We start from the raw sequence: 27,237 nt of genomic DNA on the forward strand, positions 1-27,237 counted from the left end.
TCAACTACCTCAGATATGCAGATGATATCACTCTAATGGCAGAAAGTGAAGAGGAACTGAACAGCCTGTTGATGAGGGTGAAAGAGGAGGTGAAAAAGCTAGTTTAAAACTCAATATTAAAAAAAAAAAAGAAAGTCATGACATCTGGTCCTATCACTTCATGGCAAATATAAGGGGGAAAAGTGGAAGCAGTGACAGATTTTATTTTCTTGTGCTCCAAAATCACTGTGGATGGTAACTGCAACCATGAAATTAAAAGACGCTTGCTCCTTGGAAGGAAAGCTATGACAAGCCTAGGCAGCATATTAAAAGCAGAAGAGACATCACTTTGCTGACTAAGGTCCATACAGTCAAAGCTACGGTTTTTCTAGTAGTCATGTACAGATGTGAGAGTTGGACCATTAAGAAGGCTGAGACCTGAATAATTGATGTGTTTGAATTGTGGTGCTGGAGAAGACTCTTGAGAGTCCCTTAGACTGCAAGGAGATCAAACCAGTCAATCCTGAAGGAAATTAGCTCTGAATATTCACTGGAAGGACTGATGCTGAAGCTCCAATACTTTGGCCATCTGATACAAAGATCCAACTTACTGGAAAAGACCCTGATACTGGGAAAAAATGAAAGCAAAAATAGAAGGAAACTGCAGAGGATTTGATGGTTAGATTGTATCACTGACTCAGTGAACATGAATTTGAGCAATCTCCAGGAGATAGTGAAGGACAGGGGAGCCTGAGTACTGCAGTCCATGGATTGCAAAGAGACATGACTTAGCCACTGAACAACAACAAACAGTAATATGGATGCATATGAAAGAATCAATCTCACTGATAAAAATTAATAGACAAAAACAGAATAATGGAATATTATAATGTTGGTATATTAATCATTTTAACCCTAGTATAATAACTGATAAACAAAATATTAAGTTAACTCTAACTTAAAAATCTGTAAATGAGTATCACTACAAAAGATGTAAATTGTGATATCAATAAGATTAAGTGTACAGATGAGAAGTAAAACTGTAGCCTTTTTGTATACAATCAAATAAATTTCATTCAATTTATGGCTGAGTAACAATCTCATGTATTTATCAATTCATTTGTTGATTGACAGGTTGCTTCCATGTCTTGGCTATTGTAAATAATGCTGCTACGGACATTGAGGTACACATATCTTTTTGAATCAGTGTTTTTGCTTTCTTTAGATATATATCCAGGAGTGAAATTGCTGGATCATCTGGTAGTTACATCATTTGTAACTTTTTGATGAACCTTCATACTGTTTTTTATAGTAGCTGCACCATTTACATTCCTGTCAACAGTGTATGAAGGTTCCTGATACTCCACATCCTCACTAACATTTGCTACTTGTCTTCTTTTTGATAATGGCCATTCTGAGAGGTGTGCGGTGATACCTGACTGTGGTTTTGACTTGCATTTCCCTGATGACTAGTGATGTTGAGCATCTTTTCATGTACTGTTGGCCATCTGTATGTCTTCTTTGAAGAATATCTATTCAGGTCCCTGCTCATTTTTCACTCAGGCTGTCTGTTTTTCCATAAGCTGTTAATATAGTGTGTATATTAACCCTGTATTTACCATATCATTTGCAAATATTGTCTTCTACTCAGTAGGTTGTCTTTTCATTTTGTCAGTAGTTTCCTTGCTCTGCAAATTTTTTTTAAGTTTCACTAGCTCCCATTCAGTTTTTGGGGTTTTTGTTTGTTTGTTTGTTTGTTTTTGCTTTCATTTCTTATGTTTTAGGAGACTAATTCAAAAATATATTACTGCAGTTTATGTCAAAGAGTATTCTATCTGTATTCTTTTCTAGGAGTTTTATCATTTGAGGTCTTACATTTAAGTCTTCAATCCATTTTAAGTTTATTTTTATGTATGGTGTGAGGAAATGTTCTAATCACTCTTTTACCAGTAGCCATCCAGGCTTCCTAGCACTGCTTATTGAAGAGACTGTCTTTTCTCCATTGTATATTCTTGCCTCCTTTCTCATAGATTACTTGACCAGAGGTGTATTGTTTTCTTTCTGTGCTCTCTATTCTGTTCCATTGACCTATGTGTCTGTTTTTATGACAGTATTTATGTCTATTTTGATGGCCATAGGTTTGTAATATAGGCTGAAGTCAGGAAGCATGATACCTTCAGCTTCATTCTTTTTTCTCAAGATTACTTTGGCAATTCAGGGTCTTTTGTGGGTCCATATAATTTTTTTTGGATTATTTGTTATAATTCTGTAAAAAAAAAAAAGTCATGGGTATTTTGATACAGATTGCATTAAATCTATAAATTGCTGTAGTTAGTATGGATATTTTCAAAATATTATTTCTTCTAATCCAAGAAAAATGGAACAACTTTGCATCATTTTCAAATTCTTTGATCCATAGTTTTCATAATATAAATCTTTCACCTTTTTTATAAAGTTTATTCCTAGGTACTTTAATAAGAAGGGACCAAAAGATTAGTCTCTTAAGGAAAAATGAGGATTAAGGCAAAATTTTCATCATTTCTAAGAAACTAGTAAAACCTCATAAGAACTTATTTAATACTCTAACATATAAATATACATTCTCTTGAAGGGAAAATATTTTCAATATGAGATTGATAGCACAAACATAAAAAGACAACTGAGAAGTTTAAATAATCTAGTTTAACCTTGTGATTTTTTACAAATGAGGAGTGTCCTAGGAAAGGAATTTTTCTTGTTCATTAGATTGTTAACAAATCTTCTAACTTCTAAGATTGTTAGAATCCAAATCTTCTAAATTCAAGTCTGTGAGTGCTTACTTGCTCAGTCGTGTCCAACTCTGCAGCCCCACAGACTATAGTCCACCAGGCTCCTCTGTCCATGAGATTTTCCTGGCAAAAATACTGGAGTGGGTGGGATGCCATTTCCTTCTCCAAGGGAATTTCCCAACCCGGGGATCAAAACCACATCTTTTGCTTCTCCCGCATGGGTAGGTGGATTCTTTTCTACTGTGCCCGCCACCTGGGAAGCCCAGCTTCAAGTCCAGTTTGCTTGTTTATTGTTTTCCATGTCATTCTGTGTCTGTCTTTGCACTTGTACTTTCTAAGGTATTCTACTCCAATAAAACTATACTTAAATATTTTGGAAATTTCCTATGCTATTATTTTTATTATACTTCTAGTCAAAAGTAGATACATTATTCACACCAGTTTTCTAGAATTGAAATTAACGTGATGTATATCTCTTTAGATGGGATTGTATATCTTTCAGAAAGGAGCCAGTCAACCATGGACTGTTCCAGGATGAATTATTGGGAAAATCCATGGTTGTTGATCTATGGACCACGATATGCAAGACTGTTTGTTTTAATGAGGGAGGAATGATCTACATGCATGGTTGGGTGCTCTGCGGTGAACTGAACCAATACATCTTTCTTGAAGGAAAATGAAGAAAAAATAATATATCAAAACTGCTCGACAGCCACCTGATCAATGTGCCATATTTGTTTAATGAAGGTACTGTGGCTAGTCCATTCATAATCATCCATTTTCCACACACAAAAAAACATTTCCCAACTTTGCCTTTCGTGGGGGTTGGGGCAATTAATGTGCAGCCTAGGAGATTAGCCCTACTGCTGAGCAGAGCTAATCAGGGAACAGTTTTCTGAAGATGCAGAATTCTGAGCTTACCATGTCTGATTAAGGTTAATGGTAATCATGCATATCAATGTCATATTATTTGTTCTTCTAGAAGGCCTGGTATTATTAGTATAAATAGCACTCTCTAAAGGTTATAATCCACAGTTTGCATCTAAATTGAGGTGCATTTTTTTCAACAAGTTAAGAAAATAAACTTGGTAATATCTACCTCAAGGAAAAGCTTTTTATTCATGCTTTCTTTTCCCCAAACAGGCTGTTGTAACAAAACTACCTCCATTTTGAACAATGGGATCATTTTATTTCCTATTATCTTGGTTCCTGTAACAAGGAGACAGAGAAAGAGGGGAATGAAAGAGGTAGAATTTATTAAAAACATCTTGTGATGGGGCCATAGTAAGTGTTTTAATGATAGCAGTTCACTCATTCTTCATATTTTTCCAGAAATGGAAATAAATTTTGAGAAAACTAAATTACTTGACAGTATTTTCATAATGAAAGTGTCAGAGCCAAGAGGAAACAAAATTCTGTTTAATCCATATCTCTCGGTGTTTGGATCTTGGATCAGGCTCTATTTATATCAGGACAGTCTTCTGGGGAGATGTTTTACTAGTTGTGGTTTGGGACAAATCATGTTAGTTATCTTATATTTAATATAGTGATATTAAATAATCTATTTTTAGTCTGTACGTCATTAAACCAATCCAAGAAATTTCTGAGCCTCATTTTTTCTTGTAAAATGGGTATAATTATAATTGCTGCTTCATAAAACTGGATGAGCTAGTATAGATAAAACATTTAAAGAATTGTCTAGCATATTGCGGGCTTATATAGAGGTGACAAGAATAAAGTCTGTATAGGTAATCAGCAAGATTAAAGGCAATATATGTCTGATGTATAGCACAGCAAAGAGAATATAGGCATTGATAATTTGGAGTAAAAAGTAGCAGTAGTAACAGTAAGAGTAGCTGTTTTATAATAGTACACAGATAAAGAAATAAGATGCTAAGATAAACATTCATGTCCTAGTATATATTCTTGTACCAGTAGACCTCAGTCCATATTCACCAGTAACTGTAGCTCATCCTACAGCAGGCATAACTGTTAAAAATTGTATCCACTCTCTACACTCTACTCAGACATCATAATGCTGTAAGTGGCTTTTTTTTTTTTTCAGGATTAATGTCATTGGAAATGAAAAGCCAAACAAGTATTTACTTCTCTGTGTTCCTCTCCCTCTCAAACCTACCTGTCTCATATGTTCTTATTAATATACATTCAAATACTAGTCACTCTATATGGATACTCAGTTAACTTAATTCTTGCCTAACATAGAGACAGAACAGTGCATGTTATTGTATTGATGACTCTAGAAAAATGCTAAAAATATATCTTCATTTCTCCCTCTTATAATTTCAGATAAAACACATTCTCATATGTCCATCACACTGAAACCAAACGTAGCTTGCAAGCTTTCTATACCTTCAATTTTTGACTTTAATTTTCACCTTCCCTACATCATCATGCTTTGCTGTTTTAGTCAACTATTTGCTTGTTTCTAATTTTTAAAATAATTTTTATTTATTTATTTTTGGCTGTACTGGGTCTCCGTTGCTGCATGAGCTTTCCCTAGTTGTAGCAGTTGAAGGCTATTCTCTTGTTGTGGCGCACAGGCTTCTCACTACTATGGCTTCTTTTGTTGCAGAGCATGGGCTCTAGGGCACTCAGGCTTCAGTAGTTGCAGCATGAAAGCTCAGTAGTTGTGGCTCCCGAGCTCTAGAGAACAGGCTCAATAGTTGTTGTGCACAGGCTTAGTTGCTCTGTGGCACGTGGGACCTTCCCGGATCAGGGATGGAATCTGTCTCCTGCATTGGTAGGCAGATTCTTTACCACTGAGCTGCCAGGGAAGTCCACTTACTTCTAATTTTGACCAGCCTAGCCATTGACTTCTACTTCTACCTTGGTCCTAGAGTTGCTATTTAATAGGTAATAAAGCCATTGTTTTTATGACACTTTGAGATACTTGATCTAATCTCTCTCCTTCAATTTTCATCTCAGTGCATTACACCGGACTTCGCTGGTGGTTCAGCTGATAAATAATCCACCTTCAGTGTGGGAGACCTGGGTTCAATTTCTGAGTTGGGAAGATCCCCTGGAGAAGGGAACAGCTACCCACTTCAGTATTCTGGCCTGGAGAACTCTCTTCAGTTCCTTACTCTAACAAAAACTGTCTATAGCAGTGGTGGCAAAAAATTACCACCTCTAAACAGATTCCACCTCTACTGCATGAACTGCATGTATATAATTCAATCAAGTGGATAAATATATATCATAACTGTTCTAGGACAAGAGATTGTGAAAAACAGTTTGATGTTGTCAAACCTGAGAACGATGTTAGCATTATGGGTATTCCAGCATGTGTAATGATTCTGTAGATTTATCTAAATCACAGAACTTCTCCCATTTAATGCATAAGTATATGCATTAGTAATTTGGAAGACAGAGAACATAGGTTTACTTCCTTTCTTCCCTAAATTATTGCTGAAATTGTAGAAGAGAATTATCAACCCCCAAACAAGCAAGAAGACAACAGCAGGAAAATTTATTCAACACATTTTTAAAAAACAAAAAGCAGAAGCCAAATGGTTTCTTGGGAGACTGAAACAAGAATGAAGTAAAAAACTCCTGCACAACCATGGATAGCCTCAACATTTTCGTATCTTATTACAGAAGAAAGTAAAGTGAAGAATTCAGTTTTAAAACTGTAGAGGGGATGGAAAGAATACATAAGTGACACATACCACTGAAAATAAGAATCAATCCTCATGTCAACTATATTAACTAGATAATACCATCATTTCTTTTTATAGATAAGGAAACATCAGATAAATTGGTTAAATAACTTGTTCAGAATTAAATATCTTATAAGTGATGAAACCAGGTTTCATACTAAAACAGCCTAACTCCAAGTACCATGCTCTTTACTGCTACACTACTGCAACAGAGTGTACACACACATACAACTTATCCAGCAATACAAAAAATATACAATGTATTGTTCTAAAATATAGAAGCAAATAGAAAAAAAAATACAGTTGAAATCATTGCTTTAGGGTGTCATGCCTGCAGTGTCATGAGATATAAAGTAGGATTCTGTTGTTTTAAAATACTAGTCTTATCACTTCTGAACCTTTTGGCTAAGATCAAGCTTAAAATACTAGCTTTTTGGTAGCATTTTATTTTTAAATTAAGGCTTTAATTTTAAAACAAGTTTAAGCTTACAGTAATTTTGAGAGGAAGATTTCCCATACAGTCCCTTCCCCAAAACAGGCATAGCCTTCCCCATTATCAAAATGCCCCAACAGGGTGGACATTTTTTACAATTGATAAGCACACACTGACACATCATAATCACCTAAAGTCCATAATTTGCATTACGCTTCATCATGGTATCATACATTCTATGAGTTTTGACCAATGTATAACGACATATCCGCTACTGAAGCATTAATATCACACGGGTTAGTTTCACTGCCCTCAAACTCCTCTGTGCTCTGCTCATCATGCCTCCCTCCCCCTGCTAGCCCCTGACAACTGCTATCTTTATTGTCTCTATAGTTTTGCCTTTTCTAAAATGTCATATACTTGGAATCATACAGTATGTGGCCTTTTCAGATTGGAATGCTAGAATTCCAGGATCTGTGATTAGGTGTCTAATATTTTAGAGAAATACTCAGTCATTATGATTTCAAATATTTTTTCTGTTCTTTTCTTTATTTTCCTTCTGGTATTCCCATCTTGCACATGTTATACATTCTGTAGGTTTTCCACAATCTCTGGATATTCTGTTTCATTTGTTTTGGTCTTTGTTCTTTGCTTTTCAAAGTTCTAGTGCCATTATCTATTAATAAGACCACCAAGGCATTCTTCATTTCTTTTATGATGTTGTTAATCTCTAGGATTTTTTTCTTTCTTTCTTAGGATTTCCATCTCTCTGCTTATATTGCCCATCTGTTCTTGCATGCTCTTTACTTTATCTGTTAGAAACTTTAGCATTTTAATCTGAGTTGCTTTAAATTCATGGTGTAATTTCAATATCCCAGCCATGTTTGGTTGTGATCCTTACTCCATTCTTCAAATTGTGTCCTTTGACTTCTGGTATGTCCTGTAATATTTTCTTGATTTTTGGAAATAATGTACTAGGTAAAGAGAACTACTGTAAATAGGCCTGTAGTAATGTGGTGGTATGGAATAAATGGAAGGGAAGAACTTTATAGTCCCATAACTAAGTCTCAGTGTTTTAGTGAACTTATGTCTCTACACTGAAAACATTATGTGTTTCTCTGTTTTTTTCTCCCATCTTACTCTACTAAAGTAGAGTAAACTGAAGTTGGATATTTCCTTTCCTCCAGGTCAGTTAGGCTCTGATAATACCTCAGCAGATCAGGATCTGGCTATAATGAGTTTCCTCTGAGGACTGCCCTGAAGAAGAGCAGAATGGTCTGACGTATTTCAAAATGTTTTCTTTTCCCTTCCTGCTGCTGGAAGCAAGAAAGGATTTTTCCTCCAGTATGTTTTTGGAATCTGGGTAAGCTTCTGAGGTGATTCTTGCAATATTGTGAGAGCCCCCTCAAGTTTAGTTCATCCTGGTGTTTAAATCTCAGACTTGTCCACACTGAGGCTTCAGCTCAGTTGCCATTCAGATTTTCCTACCCCAGAGATGGTTCCTATGGAGGTTTTTGCTTGTGTGTCTCTGCTTCAGCAAGTCATGACTCCCTGTATTTGCCTGTCTGATTTCTTAGTCATAGGAGCAGTGATTGGCCTTGTGTCTTCCCCTCATTTATGGATCCAAGAAGGGTTAAATTTTTCAGTCTTTTCAGCTTTTTATTTGTTTTTGGGACAGGGTGGAGACTTTCAAACTCCTATGTGCGGAACCAGAAATCAGAAGTTTATTTTTCTATCCTGTGTTATATTTATGGTGATAAGCATTTAAAAAATAAAGAGAACTGTAAAGTAAATTAAAAAAAATGTACCTGGAGCACAAAAGGAAGACTGGGGAATGAACATATATTGCAAATTAAAATATTTATTCTTAGAAAGCTGTATGGTTACTGTTGAAACTTGATGTTCCTGTGATAGAAAAATAATGAAATAACACAAATGATGGATACTACCATAAGAATAATTTTTTTAAAGTTGGAGGGTAAAAGTGAGTGGCAGTAATTTTTCCATAGAAATAATACTTAAAGAGCTTGTAGGTGAAAATAGCCCTAAAATAAATATGTAAATAAGATAACCATTTAATTTAGTTCCAAGTCATAATGCTTTGAATGTAAAAGGGAATAGTAAGTGGTACACTGGGACTACAGCTGTTCCTAGAAACCAAAACCTACTTAAGCAGGATATTAACCAAGTTAATGACAAAGAAATATATAAGATTAATTTCTTATGTAAAAGCTTAGAAGCCATCATGTATGTAGGGCTATAATTTTCCACATGTTTTACACATATGATATGTGATATTATATAATCCTTTATATGGTCAAGATATCCTCTATCTTCAGGGACAAAAGTTATCCTGTGACATTTCAGAATTCAGAGTAAACCAGTTGTTCCTTATCTGAAATAAATACCTGAGCATGCTTTCTAACCCAGTGAGAAGAGATATCAAGATTGGAGCTAATAAAGAGAGAAAAGAATTAATTTTTGTGAGAGATTCTCTCTTCTTTTGACTTTAGGTTCTCATACAGAGGGATTCCCATTATTTATTTACTCCACCCCACAAAGGAGAATTGTACTAACTTGTTGGTGTGAGAAATATATTGATCTTTGTTTTAGATTCATCCATTAATAGATATTAAACATTGGACATCCATCTCCTTTTAGTTCCTTGGGTTGAGTAGAGGCAACAAATCTAGGTAAGTCTTCCAACTCTGTAGACCTCAACCTTCTTTTGCCTAAATGTATAAAGTCTTAGATTTGGGATAGAATGCTCAAAGACCTAAAGTATATAAAGACACACCCACGATCATGTACATAGCATTATGTATTTTGTGTGTGTGTAAGTGTATATATTTGTAATTTCAAATATCACTTTTAGAGTTTATGTATTGTACTAAGTGTTGTATATAGTTTCCTAGTGAATTTAGCTTGTCTATTCTTTTCCTTAATTGATTTTTGGGCTCTTTACATTGATTGAATTTTGCCATTTCTTTACAATATTTTAAGACTCTGCTGCCTAGATTTTAGTGAAACATTTAAGTTATGTGCTTGAGAGATATGTGAATATACATATTCATATTCATGGAACAAAGCTGTTACTCTTGTAATTATTATCTTCTGCAACTTCATATTTTCTTTTCCCCCACAAAGTATGTTTATTTTCTTCATCTTGTATTTATGCCAAGTTTCACTATATTTCAAAGTGAGGTTGTAAAGTGACTACAAGTTTATAAATATTACATCTTCTTGGCAAAAGGGTAATATTTTGCCAAAAGCAGTCTTCTCTTTCACTTTCAGCATTTTCAGATTGAAATCTGTGTGGTCTATTGTTCATACGCATGACCACTTTGTTGTCCTGCTATTAAAATATTAGATATTTTCCCCACAATAATAACTTTTCTTTATTTTCTAATTTCTCTATACTTTAGATTTTCCAAAGTAATATTATTTATATAATGTTTATATATATATATACATATAAATATATATGTTTTGACATTATTTGTACTTTACTAGGTGATGTAAACCTGTTTAAATTTGCTGTGAATGCTAACATATTTGGAATTATTTTGCTCTTTCATTTGTGTTTTAATTGCTGTCCTTTCTTTCTGCTTTCCCCTCTCATATTCTGCCCTTGCTGAATTCAGCACATTCACTTTTCTTTATTGCATTTGAAGTTATGCATTTTGCTATTTTTTTATGGAATCCAGTACATTTTAATGCACAATTTCAAGCATATTTTCTACCACAGTGTAAAATAAATCATGATTGAAAAATACAAGAATATTACTCTACTTTTATTTCTATTCACATGCCTCCCACTACCTACTGCCGTGTTTTGCTGCCTTCAATTTTAGAAAAAGCATTTTTTAAAAATCACAATTCTGTATTAATATCCACTCCTGGGAGCATATGGAAGATGACAACATTAATCAGGATCGGTTATGTTATTTAGAATTTTTCTATTTTAGGTGTCCAAGATCCATTAGACTCTTGTATTATGTCAAGTTTTAGAGTCAACATGTAATTTTCTTCCTCCTTGACAGTTTTCAGACTTAGATTCAGAATAGGATTTTGCTTATATTGTCACTGAGCCAAAAACACAAAGTAATTCACAAGCCATACAAAATCTTCAAGTAAAGGATAGAAAAAGTGTATATGTTCACCTACACAGAACTTAAATCAATCATAATAAATAGACACATAAAAATTGTGAAACTATTCAAATTGCTCTAGACAAATGATCTTAAAAAATGAAAAGAGGTTATTACCATAAAAAATACAATGTAGCTCAAAATTAAATACACACACAGCTGGGAACTATTTTACATTTCATAAGCAAATTATTTATAATGACTTCACTATCACAAATATCATCTTAGAAGAATTAGTATTTACTCAATGAGTAAAAATGACCAAAATACTTCAAGTCTATATTTGTGTTACAAAAGCTGAGTTGATAAGTACAAAAATAGTGGATTATGCTGGATGTTACAGTTTTTGCAGAGACAGATATGCAAATTGGCAATTGTATATAGTTTCATGTTTCCTTGTGTTTCTTACACTGGCAGCTAGAAAATGCAGCAGAATACTTATATGTCTATAGCAGAAGAAAGGAAAAAAAGGGAAAACCTAAGTGTTTTCCTAAAGTCATTCACATAAACTCCATGAAGTTATTTTGATTATCCTTATTTTACAGATGAAGAAATAAAGGAAAAAGCCAAGGTCAATAGCAAGATAATATATCAGTTGCTTGCTAAAATCTTTACCTAGATGCTATACAACACACCATAAACTCAACTCACTAAGAAATTCTTTACCAATTCCTAAAACTTATATCTGTACTTTATTAATGTTAGTCATGAATGCAAACTTTTCTCTCTTATATCCCACACTCAACAATCACCGTGTTCTATTGATTCCATTAACTGGACACTGCTCACATATGCTGAATTTTCATCATTATCATTCTTTACATAATTTCAGAACATCACCATCTCATGCCAGAATTGTTGCAATAGTCCTTAAAACAATTTTTTCTGCCCTATCTCTAGTTATGCACCTATCACATACAATCTAAATAAAATCTTTTAAGAAAAATGATTTTAGAAGAAATTTGAAAACTCTTATTTATTTAATATATAAAAATATTTTTTAAGAAAATCATTTAAACCAGGAGATTTTATTAAGCATTATAAAAGAAGACTCGAAAAATGGAAAAATACTTCACATGTTTTTGGATTAGAAGTGATACAATGAAGATATCAGCTTACTACTAACATGTAACATAATACAAGGTCAATCAAATATTAAAAGTAATTTACAAGTATCTCTTAAACATAAATACTTGTCTAAATAATTACAAATTTGATCTTTAAGAATATATTCATCAAATCAAATTTTGATATCTTTCAGACATCAAAACCTATCATAAAACTATCATAATTAGTGACTATAACAAGTGTATTTGATTTAATACACAGGGACAGAACGTAAGACCAAAAACAAAACAAAACAAAACATATCAATACCTGGCAATAGAGTTTCAACTTTTAAATATCACTGATTACTGGGAGGAAAGGGAATAAAGTTATAATAAGTGATTACATATAGCAAGGTCACTTATTATATGTGATCTTGCAGTCACTGCCACATAGGGCCTGCCTTATAAATACAGCAGCCTGTGATGATATAACAATTCTGATTATATAGCAGTTGCATCAGAGGAAAATTAAATTTCAGAACCACTGATAAATAATGGCACTGTAATAAAGTGGCATTTCAAGTGAGTGAGAAAAAGAATGATAATCAAATCAGTAATATTGGAATATTTAATTATCAAGAATATCCATAAGGAGTTAAATGTAAGAATTAAAACATAAAAACCACCAAAATCAGAATATAAAAATACAATTTTATTAAATTTATGGTAAAAATAGGTTTCTTAAAAATAAAGAAAAGAATAAAAAAGTAAAGAAAAAATCAAAGAAATAAATGTTAATAGCTTAGACATAAATGCATTTATAAATATCTTGTTTCTCTTAGGCAAAACAATATATTTTATTTTTGAAAAGCTTGTTAAGAAAAGGTAAAGAAAAAAATCCATTAAATCACTGCTTCTTTTTATATATAACTCTCAAAACTTTTCTATACCTTTGCATAATCTCTTACATATGGGAAAGATTTAGGAATCAGTTTTTCTAAAACTTAAATTTTTAATTTTATGTGTTCATATTTGTCTACATGAGTTTTAAAGACTAGAAATCTTACATGATATATTTATATATATACAAGCATACATATAGTATATATCCGTATCTTATATATATCCACATATATATTTTTTAATGTCCAAACTTTCCCCATTTAAAAGAAGCACTGTTGGAACTTCTGCTAGGAATATAACTGGGTGAGTCAGTATTTCTCATCCTCTGCCTAAAAATCATCCAAAAGCAAGTATCATTTTTAGTGAAACTGGAAGACGGAAAGAATCCACAGTTTCCAAAATATACATAAGGGCTGCCAAAAGTAACTACATTGCAGGCATCCTCTTTGAAATAAATAAGGACAAGAAATACAGAGTGGTGAGAAGATCAAAATGAAGGGAGATATAAGTGCCATCATTTACGTACTCCTGCAAAGGTGGGAAGCAAGGATATATCTTTTTGGGTAACAATGGATGAAGACTGTGGTGATTCCAACTGGTGTCAAAAGTCCTCCTGAACCTAGTTTTCATTTGATGGAAACAGAGAGGGAAGAGGAAAAAGAGTACATAGTGCTAGGGTGTAAAAACATCGGCTCTTCTTGAAGATCCACTTGGGCACATATATTTATGTAAAAATCAAGTCCAAGAAATTCAAGTTCTTCCATGATCAGTGTTAAATAGGAATTGGCAAAACATTGATAAAAAGAAAATAATGGAAAAAAAAAGAAAAGTCTTTTTTAAAAGGTAAGTAGCATTAGACTTTTTATTAGAAAAGTGTGCAAAGATAATACTTCTGTTCAAATGAGTCATCAAGAATACAAGAAAACTCTATGACACAACTGCCTTTAAGAAGCAAATTTTAAAAAGTAAGATCTCAGGACAGAGATGATGGGAGAATAAAAGAGATGAAACACAAACTGGCAAAATTTAAGAAAGATATAGAGGTAAAATTATCCCAGAAATGGGCAGGGGGAGGAATCACAAGAAATACAAGGGAAAATACACACTGTGGAAAATATAGCATAAAACATATGGGATAGAAAAGAAAAAAAAAAAGCAAAATGGGAGGAGATCAATTTGGCAGAGTAAGAGGATCCTGAGCTCACTTTCTCCCACAGAAACACCAAAATTACAACTACTGAGAAAGCAAGTATCTCTGAGAACAACCTGAAGACTAGCAGAAAAGATTTTCAACAGATAAAGATATAACGAAGGAGCAACAATGAGACTGGTAGAGGGATGGAGATGTGGTCTAGTCTGGACACACATGCCCAGTCACCAAACCATGAGCCAAGGAATATTACAACTGAGAGGTCTTCCTCTTAGCAAGAGAATATGAGCCCTACAGTGGGCTTCTCAACCCAGCATTTGTTCACTTGGAATATGAGCCCTCAAAATGTCCAACTTTGAAAACCAGTGAGAATACACTCAAGAGAGCCAGAAGGCTGGGGAGGATGTGGAGAAAAGGAAATTTTATGCCCTATTGGTGGGGTTGTAAATAGGTGCAGCCACTATTGGAAAACAGTGTGGAGAGTCCTCAAAACATTAAAAATAAAACTACAACTTTTTAAATCACAATAACAAAAAAATCTACATACAATTCAGCAATTCCCCTCTTGCATATTTACTTAAAGAAAGAGGAAACAGTAATTCAAAAAGATTTATGCACCACTGTGTTTATTTCAAGATTATTTACTATCAGCAAAATATGGAAGCAACCTGTGTCTCTTTGTAAATCAATGGTTAAAGAAGATGTGGTCTATACAGGTATACTTGTAGATATTTCAGGTTCCAGACCCACAATAAAGTGAGTCACAATTTTTTTGGTTTCCCAGTGCATATAACAGTTTCTTTTATACTGTACTGCGGTCTATTAAGTGTGCAATAACATTATGTCTAAAAGAACATTGTGCATGCCTTAATTAAAAAATACTTTATTTGTAAAAAGTGCTAGCCATCATCTGATCCTTTAGTGAATTATAGTAGTAACATCAAAGATCATTGATCACAGATCACCATAAAAATAATGAAAAATTTTGAAATATTGCAAGAATTATCAAAATGTGACATAGAGACACAAAGGGAGTGTATGTTGTTGGGAAAATTGCTTCAATAGATGCAGGGTTGCCACAAACCTTCTATCTGTTAAAAAAAAAAAGCAATGTCTGAAGCTCAGTAAATGAAGTGTGCATGTCTGTATGTACAATGGACTACTAATAATAACAATTTTGCCATTTGTGACAACATGGATTGATCTAGTGAAGTTAGTCAGAGAGAGAAAGACAAATACCATATGATCTCACTTATATGTGAAATCTACAAAAAAGAAAACAGAGTAATAGATATGGAGAATAGACCATTGATTGCCAGCTGGGAGGTGGGTGGGAGTAGGGAGAAATAGATGAAGGTGACTAAGAGGTACAGACTTTCAGTTATAAGATAAATAAGTCATGGGATATAATATACAGCATAAAGAACTTGGTCATTAATACTGGAATAACTTCGCATGGGGACTTATGGTTACTAGACTTTTTGTGGTGATTATTTCATAATGTGTTTAAATGTTGAATCATTATGCTGTCTACTTTCAACTAGCATAATGTTATAGGTCAACTACATATCAATTTTTTTAAAAATGCAAAATAGTACGGAAAAAAGTTGGAAAGTGTTAGGGAGCTAATGATAGACATAGTGGACAGGTACTAGAGAACCAACACACAGGAGAATATTCTTCCCTAAGAAGAAACCCAGAAAATAGAAGGTAACTAAAATTTAAAGTGATATTAAAGAAAGATTTAAATCTATGAATTACAGAATTCAACATGTGCTAGGCAAAACTGGTTCAGAACTATCTGTCCTGCATATATCCTAGTAAATATACAGATCTTCAGAAATAAATAATAATTTGGGTAGCTAAAAGAAAAGATCATTGCAGCCTCTGGTTCTTTTTTCATTAAATGCTAAGAGACAGTTGTAGAATATCTTAAAGATCCTCATGGAAATAAAGTTGATGCAATTATTTTACAGATAAGCTTTCCATGTTCAAAGGCTATATTTTTTTAATTTTTTAATTAAAGGATAATTGCTTTACAGAATTTTGTGGTTTTCTGTCATACATCAACAAGAATCAGCCATAGGTACACCAATGTCCCCTCCCTCTGGGACCTCCCTCCCATTGCCCTCCCCATCCCACCCTTCAACCTGTCACAGAGCCCCTGTCTAAGTTCCCTGAGTCATACAACAAATTTCCATTGGCTATCTATTTTACATATGGTATTGTAAGTTCCCATGTTACTCTCTCCATACATCTCACCCTCTCCCTTCTCCCCTCCCCTGGTGTCCATAAGTCTGTTCTCTATGTCTGTTTCTCCATTGCTACCCTGCAAATAAATTCATCAGTACCATCTTTCTAGATTCCATATATATGCATCAGTATATGATATTTATATTTCTCTTTCTGACTTCCTTCACTCTGTATAATAGGCTCTGGGTTTGTCCACCTCATTAGAATGGATCCAAATGTGTTCCTTTTTATGACTGAGTAGAATTCCATTGTATATATGTAGCACAGCTTCTTTATCCATTCATCTGTCAGTGGACATCTAGGTTGCTTCCATGTTCTAGCTATTGTAAATAATGCTGCAATGAACATTGGGGTACATGTGGATTTTTCAATTTTGGTTTCCTCAGGGTATATGCCCAGGAGTGAGATTGCTGGGTCATATGGTGGTTTTATTCCTAGCTTTTTAAGGAATCTAAATACCATCTTCCACAGTGGCTGTATCAGTTTACATACCCACTAGCAATGCAAGAGTGTTCCCTTCTCTCCATACCCTCTCCAGCATTTATTGTTTGTAGACTTTTTGATGATGACCATTCTGACTGGTGTGAGATGGTATCTCATTGTAGCTTTGATTTGCATTTATCTAATAATGAATGATGTTGAGCATCTTTTCATGTGCTTGTCAAAGGCTGTATATTTTTTTAACAAACAGCAACTCAATGCTTATCTTTACTGTAATCCCACCTTGAAGCAACTATTAATACTAAAGCTTACCTTAATCCAGAAATGAAGTGCCTGTGGAAAATATGGCAATTAAACTAATGATTTTTTTAAATGTTAAAAAGTAATAAATTTAGAAGAGAAAATAATTTATGTAGTCTTTTGAACAAATGGTTCTGATGAAATATTAATGTCTATAGTCGATTTAGATGAAATTTATGAAACACTAAGACTAATAAACATGATAAAATTTATAAATTTGCAAGCCTTGGAAACAACTTCTTTATGACCTGAATCAGTATTCTATTTTTATTATATCTTCAAGAAAAGTAATTCATCAAGGCCAAGAATCAGGGGGCATAAAATAAAATTCACCCACTTTTGTTTTAATGTTACGGAGACAGAAAGGAAAAGGGGCTTTTTCTTTGTCTAGCTAAGAATCCCAGAGAAGAATGCTTTTGAAATATTTATTGATGTTCCTATGCTACAACTATTCATCCAGGAAAGTTATCAGATTTTAGGAAAAAAGGATAGATGCATTCGTTTTAGCATTTTCTGATGAGAATAAGGTTACCGAGACTCAGGAGACTAGATAGAAATGGAGTTGCATGTTTAAGGCATAAGAGCCTGGGGAACCGGAGAGAAAATAGAAATCTAGATGAGTAGCAAATTTTCCCTGTCGCAATCTGAATATTTACTAGAGGAACCAGTATAGGAAGTTCTACTCTGAAATATTGATTGATGGGATCTGCTGCTATTTCTAGTTACTCTGTGTTCCTGGTGCCAATCCAGTTGCATTCCAGCAAATAAACCATGAAGTAACCAATGTTTATGGAAGGAATTTAAGGGTAGCAAAGAAATAGATTGTTATTTTCAAAAGTTTCAGCCCTAAGAGACTCATGACAAAGGAAACCTGATGAATCAGAGGTAAGAGTCCTACATCTGTTTGGATAAAATGCTGTCAGAATGATGTGAGGAGGAGAAAAGATAAAGGAAAATCAAGATCGAATAGATACTGTAAGGCCTTCCTCCTCGGGGCTTTTCCAGAAATCTCACACTGATGTTATACTCCATTTCCCACTGTGGGTCTTGGAGGAAGGCCCCAGGTGTTAATAATCTCATATTGTGGCCTGTTATAAAAGGGGTTGAGACAAATTGTGAAGTTTTCTACACTATACTGTGGTATAGAAGTAGAACTCTCTCTGTGGACCTCGATCCCCCGAAGGGCCACAGATAGCGTGGTGATTTTTCCTGAGGTTTCTAGAAAGTGAAAGTGTTAGCCGCTCAGTTGTGTACGACTCTTTGTGACCCCCATGGACTGTGTAGCCTGCCAGGCTCCTCTGTCCATGGAATTCTTCAAGCAAGAATACTGAAGTGGGTTGCCATGCCCTTCTCCAGGGGATCTTCCCAAACCAGGGATCGACTCAAGGCTACTAGAACATAGACATAAAAGCTTGATACAGACATCTTTGAGCAGTACATTGGAGTTAGCAGAGAGAAACCCAGAAAAAAATGATCTCAACAATGACCAAGAGTGACTCAGTCATGTCCCAGGTAGATAGACTGCAAGCCCAAGATCTGTCCAGAGAAAATCTCAGGGAGGCCAATATGGGAAAAAGGTAGGTGAAAGAAAGATCCCTTCTCTTTTGCCTTAGCTTATGTGAGCTCCTACAATTTCAAAGCTGTAGAGCAGAGGAAGACGACCTCCAAATATACCCATGTCAGACTCCTTCTACTATTCAAACTCATAATAGCATTATGTGATGAATATGAAACTGCCATTTATATAGACTAATAATTAAATATTGGAAATTTCACAGGGTTATAGAAAAATAAAGTTGCATTTGCTTTTAGAGAAAGCATTTTTTTAAATTTATCTATTTTTTATTGAAGTATAATTGCTTTACAGAATTCTGCTGTTTTCTGTCAAACCTCAACATGAATCAGCATAGGTATACATATATTCCCTCCCTTTTGAAGCTCCTTCCCATCTTCCTCCCCACCCCACCCTTCTAGGTTGATAGAGAGCCCCTGTTTGAGTTTCCTGAGCCATACAGTAAATTCCCATTGGCTATCTATTTTACAAATGGTAATATAAGTTTCCATGTTACTCTTTCAATACATCTCACCCTCTCATCCCCTTTCCTCATGTCCATAAGTCTATTTTCTCTGTCTGTTTTAGATAAAGCATTTTTAACTTTTATTTTGAAATCATTATAGATTCACAGAAAGTTATTAAAAGAATACATAGATTCTCACGATCCTGTCATACATTTAGATTTACATTTAAAAAATTGCATTTCCACTGTTTATAGAACCCTTGTGTATTTGTAAACATTTCTGTATAATTTTCTAATACAGCTATCTTTTTCTGGTAGTTTTTCTATCATTTCTTTAGATGTGAAAAATAAAAATTAAGTTATACAGCTACTAAGCACTAAACTTGGAAACAAAATTTATATCTGTTTTTAATTTTATTGAATTCTACAGCGCCAAGTTAATCTGGAATAATACTTTCTTCCCATTTAAATTCTATCTATAAGACTGGCTGAATAGGTGCAGATCTGTCTAAATCTAAATTTTTTTCCTTAACGTTTTCATTTTCTCTTTCTGGTTATAAGAAGTATTTCTATAATAAAGATTTTAATCTCTTGTATAATAGAAATCTCTTCTGTTTTTTAAATGTCTTTTTATGTTTGTTTATAATCATTTGGAATGAGAGAATTTATTATTGTTCAGTATATTGATGAATTCTTTATATTTTCCTATCTTGAATTTTCAATCGTGTCAGCCATTTTTTTTCTATTTTATATCATGTTTAATTTTGAAATTTACTATCTCTAGAATGTATGTATCTGTTGGTTGTGAATGTTGTGTGACAAGATTCTGTTACTTTTTAATATATGTTAATGAGAATCCCACCATCTTTTATTAATTTGTTTGTCTACTAGTTTGAATCTCTTTTTTCTGTAAATTACACTGTTCTGTAAAAGTACATCATAGGAGAATTCTCCCTGGACTTTTGTTTAGTTCCCATAATCTTTCTGAGTATATATATACTGTATAAGAGCCATCACATTACATGAATTATTTCAATTCTAGAATGCTATGATGTCAGGAAACGCAAATGCCTTTTATTATGATTTATTTTTTGTAAGGTAAAAGTTTTGTTAATCTCATCCTAAAAATACCTCCAGTTTAATTTGACAGTTATATTATAGATATCAATAAAAACCAATCTGAGATTTTACTGGATTAATATTAAATATTTACATTGATGGGGATATAAAATTTGGGCCATTATAATGCTTGCCATCTAGGAGAAGAGCATTGGTTTTTTTGTTGTGGCTCCTTGATAAATGTTGTCCATGGCTATTATTCTCTCCTTATGTGCTTCATTTGTTTGTTTTCTTGTTTGGAAATATTTTAAGCTTTTGCATTGAAAGCATAGTTCCACATTCCCAAAAGTATATTCTTTGAGATACTAACCATGACTCATTGACAAAATATGTTTTATGGTGTTACATCTAGGACATGCTGATCTAAGTTTAACAGCTTTCTCTTCCATTTTCTTGTCAAATCTTTGCATATTCTGATTTTACTGCAAATTTTAAAGGAGTTTGGCTTTCCTCGAATTTATTTGACCACAAAACTAATTTCTCATGGGTCATATTAGGTTTGTTGTTCAGTCACTCAGTCATGTCTGACTCTTTGCGACCCCATGGATTGCAGCTCACCAGACTCCTCTGTTTCCCAGAGTTTGCTCAAACTCATGTCATTGAGTTGATGATGATGTTATCAAAATATCTCATTCTCTGTCACCACCTTCTCCTCCTGCCCTCTATCTTTCCAGCATCAGGTCTTTACCGGTGAGTTGGCTCCTTGCATCAGGTGGCCAAAGAATTGGAGCTTCACCTTCAGCATCAGTCCTTTCAATAAATATTCAGCATTGATTTCCTTTAGGATTCACTGGTTTGATCTCCTTGTGGTCCAACGGTCTCTCAAGAGTCATCTCCAACACCACAGTTCGAAAGCATCAGTTCTTCAGCGCTCAGCCCCCTTATGGTCTAACTCTCACATCCACATATGACTACTGGAAAACCATAGCTTTGACTGTACGGACATTTGTCAGCAAATTGATGTCTCTTCTTTTTAATATGCTTTATAGGTTTGTCATAGCTTCTTTCAAGGAGCAAGTGTCTTTTAATTTCATGGCTGCAGTCACCATCCACAGTGATTTTGGAGCCCAAGAAAGTAAAATCTGTCACTGTTTCCATTTTTTCCCCATCTATTTGCCAGGAAGTGATTATCTTATTAATGAGAATCCACTAGGTCTGTTATCTTGGTTACATCTGAGATCACTTTTCTTCCATAAGTAAAGATGTATCTCTTGGAATTTCTTTTGATAAGGATTTTACTGGTGCCAAATTCTGTTCTGTTTTTCAAAAATTATTTCACTTTACTCTTGACAGATATATTAGTTTGGTACATAAACGTATTGTGTGATATATAAGAAAGTATATCCTCTCAGCATGTTACAGATATTTTTTATTAGCTTTCGTTGTTGGTGGTGAAAAATCATGAGTCTCATTTTTTTCATTTGTACAAGTAGATAAATCCGTGTGTGTGTGTGTGTGTGTGTGTGTGTGTTAGTCACTCAGTCATGTCTGATTCTTTGTGGCCCCATGGACTATAGTCTGCCAGGCTCCTCTGTCTGTGGTCTTTGCTAGTCCCTTTACAGATATTCTTTATTTTTTATATAACATACTTTTATTATATATAAAAATATATTTAGGTGGAGACATTTCTTAGTTTGAATGGTTCTTTTTGAAATTTCTGAATCTGAGAACTGATATCTTGCACTGCTCATGGTAAATTCTTTGCCGATGTTTCTTCATGTATTGCATCTACCCTATATTTTTTTCTCTCCATCCTAAAATTGCAAGTTGAATATATGATGGCTCTTTACAGTCTATCCCATTCTGCCCTTAGCTATTTTTCATTACTTTTCATATTTCTGTCTTTATATTTGTTCTAGATAAATTCTTACTTTATATCTTTTAATTTGTGAATTTTCTCTTCAACTATGTGTATCTTCTTGTAAATACACTCAATGAGTTTTCAATATCAATTACTGTATTGTTCTATAAGTATCAGTTTTTCTTCAAGCACTTATTGTTTCAACTAATCTTTTGCCTTTTACTCATATAATTTAATCTTAATACATGATAAGGTTTATATAAATATATAAATTATATATATTATATAGCATGTATGACATAGTTTATATAATGTATAGAAATATATAACATATGCAAATTAGTTTGATATGTTGTCTCTGATATTTTTAGCACTTGATGTCTAAATACAGTTGCCTGTTATCTGTCAGGATTTATCATGGCAATCTCATTTCTTTGTGTGATTTTTAAGTTTTAGGTTTGAATTCAAATTCTTTTGAGGTTTGTGGGAACCCTTTAAAACTTGTATTAAAAATGGTTCCAGGGACACTTTTTATTTGCATCTTCCAGACATTTGAGGTCATGACAAAAAGGGATTTTTTCCAAATGCTATATTTGGTCTAAAGTGTTTTGGACTACTCAGGCAATATTAATTTGAATGTAACCTGTATGAGGACCATTTATGATTAAAAATTCATATGATTCACAGAAGATTTTCTTTTTATTTTTCCTTTCACCTAGAAAATGATTCCAGCCACCAATTTTTATTAACTTGCTCTGGAAGATAATTTTACAGTCAGTTCAATTTTCTATGGTACTATCTCTGTGATGAGAATTTCCTATTAGATGTACCAAGCTGGTTGGGTATCTGTTCCTTGTTTTCTGTGCCTTTCCAAGCAGTGGAAAGTAAAATTGAAAATTAGTCAGATACAACATTTATTTCAGGGCACAAACTTACTTTAATAATGCTTTTCTCTTCAAGTTCAGTCTAAAGCATGCAATGTCATTTCAGTTGAAACCATATAAAACCAATAATTCAGGTTTCATCTCTTGAGTGACAAGCCTGACCCTAGCCCCTGGCTTCAAACGATAAGGCTGGCTCACGTGGAACATTCGGGTGTAATTATCTGTTACATTCTTCTACCTGCTTCTTCTTCCTTAGGACCTGTATCTCAGAAGGTCACTAGATTCTGCACTGATTCAAAAATAATTTTTTAAAAAATTTCCTCCCCATAGCCTATTGACATACTTATTTTCAAGTTATTCAGGCTATATGCTATGCTATGCTAAGTCGCTTCAGTCGTGTCCGACTCTGTGCGACCCCATAGACGGCAGCCCACCAGGCTCCGCCGTCCCTAGGATTCTCCAGGCAAGAATACTGGAGTGGGTTGCCATTTCTTTCTCCAGTGCATGAAAGGGAAAAGTGAAAGTGAAGTCGCTCAGTCGTGTTTGACTCTTAGCGACCCCACGGACTGTAGCCTACCAGGCTCCTCTGTCCATGGGATTTTCCAGGCAAGAGTACTGGAGTGGGGTGCCATGGCCTTCTCCTCAGGCTATATACACACATTCAAATATAATGTGTGTGTGTATATATATATATATATATATATATATGCATATGTACATGTTATACTAATATAAAAGTTTCTTATAATTTACCTCTTATTTATATATTTTCTGGTTAAAATGTTACTTTATAGCATGAACTTTCAAAACCATGTTGATAGTTCCTATTTTCAGTGGCTTTTAGTTTTTAAAAATATCAGAAAAAAACCCCTCACAAATGCCAACTAAATCCTGGTGATAAAAGACCAGAACAGTCCACTACATATTTCAAATAATATTTATGTAACTTAGTGGCCTGACTGAAAGGCTAAAATTTATGGTCTATTTTTTAAAAAATTTCCTGATGGATAGAAGCTAGAGATCAAATTTTTTTTTTTAAAAAAAGTAGTTCAACAACCACAAAACAACAAATCCTTGTGTTAATGGTTTTATTTCAAAGTTATATCAGGTTATATTTTCATTAGTTTGAATAATAAAATTCTCATTTGTGTAGTCACAGGGAAACTTAAGGACAACACCAAGGCTGAATAATAATGTAAACTTTTTTCAAGTACACAAGAGGCTTTCCCTTGAAGTCACTAAGAAATAAATTAAGGGGACATCTACTGAGAAGAGATTTGTCTCCTCTACAGGAATTGAATTAAAGTAGAGTGGTATAGGAAGTAAGATATCAATATTGGGTTGACATACTGTAAATATTGGGACTATTTCAGAAAAAAAAACGTGTACCTTACTATATAATTTGTTGTACTAAAATAAACTGAAACAGAAATTGTTCCTTGATCCACTCTGACTAATGGGAATTTCTCTCCCACTCCTCTTTCCAATCCCAAATCCCCACATATGCATTTTTAAAAAGTGCATCATAAATGTATTGATTTGCTCTGTTATAAAGAAGAAAGGAGATAGGTAACACAATATGAAAGGAAGGTCATGATGCAGACAGATTTACTAGACTAGGGTATATAAGGGAAATACAAAAGTTTCTCTATGGATACAGAGTGTTCAATATTCTCTCCCTTTGATAAAACACTGCCATCATGCCACTTTTGATAAAACATGGGTCTTTATTCTGATTGCCTGAACAACATGTATCCCACTGGTTCCAATCAATGGTTTGCAGGTGCTGAAAATATGCAAAGGGGGAAATAAAAAGCCTCCCTGAATAATTTATTGTCTTAGATTCCTTCAATTATCGTCCATAATTCTGACATCATGATTAATACTAAAAACAGAAAAAGTTTTTGCTCAATATATGAAAGCCTTGTTATAAAGAGTTTATTATTATAATTTAAAATAAATAATAACTCATAAAAGACAGGATGGAAAAAATTCTGAATTAGTAAAAATTTAATCAGTTTTTATTATCAAGTCCTATATAAGGGTAACTCTTATATGAAGCTGTTTTCTAAATAATTTGTTAGGGATAAGATGTATAAAATGTGAGCAACAATAGGATGACAAATGGCTGGAAAACCAGAAATATTATTTTTTAAAAGATCTTACTAATATTGAGTTGCCACAAAGATTACATGCTATATGTTAATTTAAAACCATGAAAATGGATTTAAATCCATGTTTTCTTTATGCTTATTAAGAGAGGTAACTTTTTATTCAAACTAAAGCCACTCATATGCTACTTTCTGACCTAATTCCTACGTCACTCCCAGAGATAGAGCTTCTTTTCTTAATTCACTATGTGTGTTTTTGTTGCTAAACAATGTATTGTTGGATTTACCTCTGAACTGTGTTACAATGGATTTATAGTTTGATGAGTTTTTGAGAGTATATCTAGAGATTTCTCTAGGAACAAAGAGTTTATTTTCTTTCAGTTCAGTTCAGTTCAGTCACTCAGTCGTGTCTGACTCTGCGACCCCATAGACTGCAGCATGCCAGGCTTCCCTGTCCATCACCAACTTCTGGAGCTTACTCAAACTCATGTCCATTGAGTCGGTGATGCCATCCAAACATCTCATCCTCTGTCATCCCCTTCTCCTCCCGCCTTCAATCTTTCCCATCATCAGGGTCTTTTCCAATGAGTCAGTTCTTCGCATCAGGTGGCCAAAGTATTGGAGTTTCAGCTTCGGTATCAGTCCTTCCAATGAATATTCAGGGCTGATTTCCTTTAGGATGGAATGGTTGGATCTCCTTGCAGTCCAAGGGACTCTCAAGAGTCTTCTCCAACACCACAGTTCAAAAGCATCAATTCTTCAGCACTCAGCTTTCCTTATAGTCCAACTCTCACATCCATACATGACTACTGGAAAAACCATAGCTTTGACTAGATGGACATTTGTTGGCAAAGTAATGTCTCTGCTTTTTAATATGCTGTCTAGATTGGTCATAGCTTTTCTTCCAAGGAGCAAATATCTTTTAATTTCACGGCTGCAGTCACCATCTGCAGCGATTTTGGAGCCCCCCCAAAATAGTTTGTCAGTTTCCATTGTTTCCCCAAATATTTGCCATGAGGTGATGGGACCAGATACCATGATTTTAGTTTTAAGAATGTTGAGTTTTGAGTCAACTTTTTCAGTCTCCTCTTTCACTATCATCAAGAGGCTCTTTAGTTCTTCTTCACTTTCTGCCATAAAGGGTGGTGTCATCTGCATATCTGAGCTTATTGATATTTCTTCCAGCAATCTTGATTCCAGCTTGTGCTTCCTCCAGCCCAGCATTTCTCATGATGTGCTCTGCATATAAGTTAAATAAGCAGGGTGACAATATACAGCCTTGACGTACTTGTCTTTTTTGGAAAGGTGCATTTAGGAGCTACTCTCAGCAACCTTCAAGTACAATACCATATTAATACCTATAGTCACCATGCTGTACATTAGATCCTCACAACATATTGTTCTTATAATTAAAAAGTTATATCCTTTGACCAACATCATGCCATTTTCATTTTTCCCACCCCACAACCACTGGCAACTACTGTTCTATTCTCTGTTTCCATTAAATTGGCTTTTCTAAAATTCCACATATAATGTGGATAATGTATAGTATTTGTCTTTGTCTGGTTTATTTCACTTAGCAAAATGATTCATCCATACTGTTGCAATAGGATTTCATTCTGTTTTATGGCTGAGTAATCTTCCATTATATATATATATACATATATATGTACACACATATATATGTGTATATATATATATATATATACATAGGTGTATGTATATATGTATCTATCTATCTATATATACACCAATTTTCCTTATCCATTCATACATCAAAGAACATTTAGGTTGTTTCCATATCTTAGTTGTTGTAAATAATGCTATAATGAACATGGGGGTGCACATGTCTTCAAGATTCTGATTTCAACTCCTTCAGATCCCAAAAATAGGATTGATGAATCATATAGTAGTTTGATTTTTAACTTTAGGAAGAAGTGTCATATTGTTTTCCATAATGTCTGTACCAAATCACATTCCTGTCAACAGTGTATGAGGATTTCAATTCCCTTTTCTCTACCTCTTTGCTAGCATTCATTTTCTTGTCTTTTTTAATTTAGCCATCTTAGCAAGTGGAAGATTATATCTCATTATGGTTTTGATTTGCATCATGGTGATGTTGAGCTCCTCACTGGCACTGGTATTTAAGGTTAAGGCATGTCCAGATCTCCCATAGAACCAGGCTCTGTGTCTGGGG

This window comes from Giraffa tippelskirchi, chromosome 2, assembly GCF_054371585.1.
Source record: "Giraffa tippelskirchi isolate mGirTip1 chromosome 2, T2T-mGirTip1v1.2.pri, whole genome shotgun sequence".
Lineage (NCBI taxonomy): Eukaryota > Metazoa > Chordata > Mammalia > Artiodactyla > Giraffidae > Giraffa > Giraffa tippelskirchi.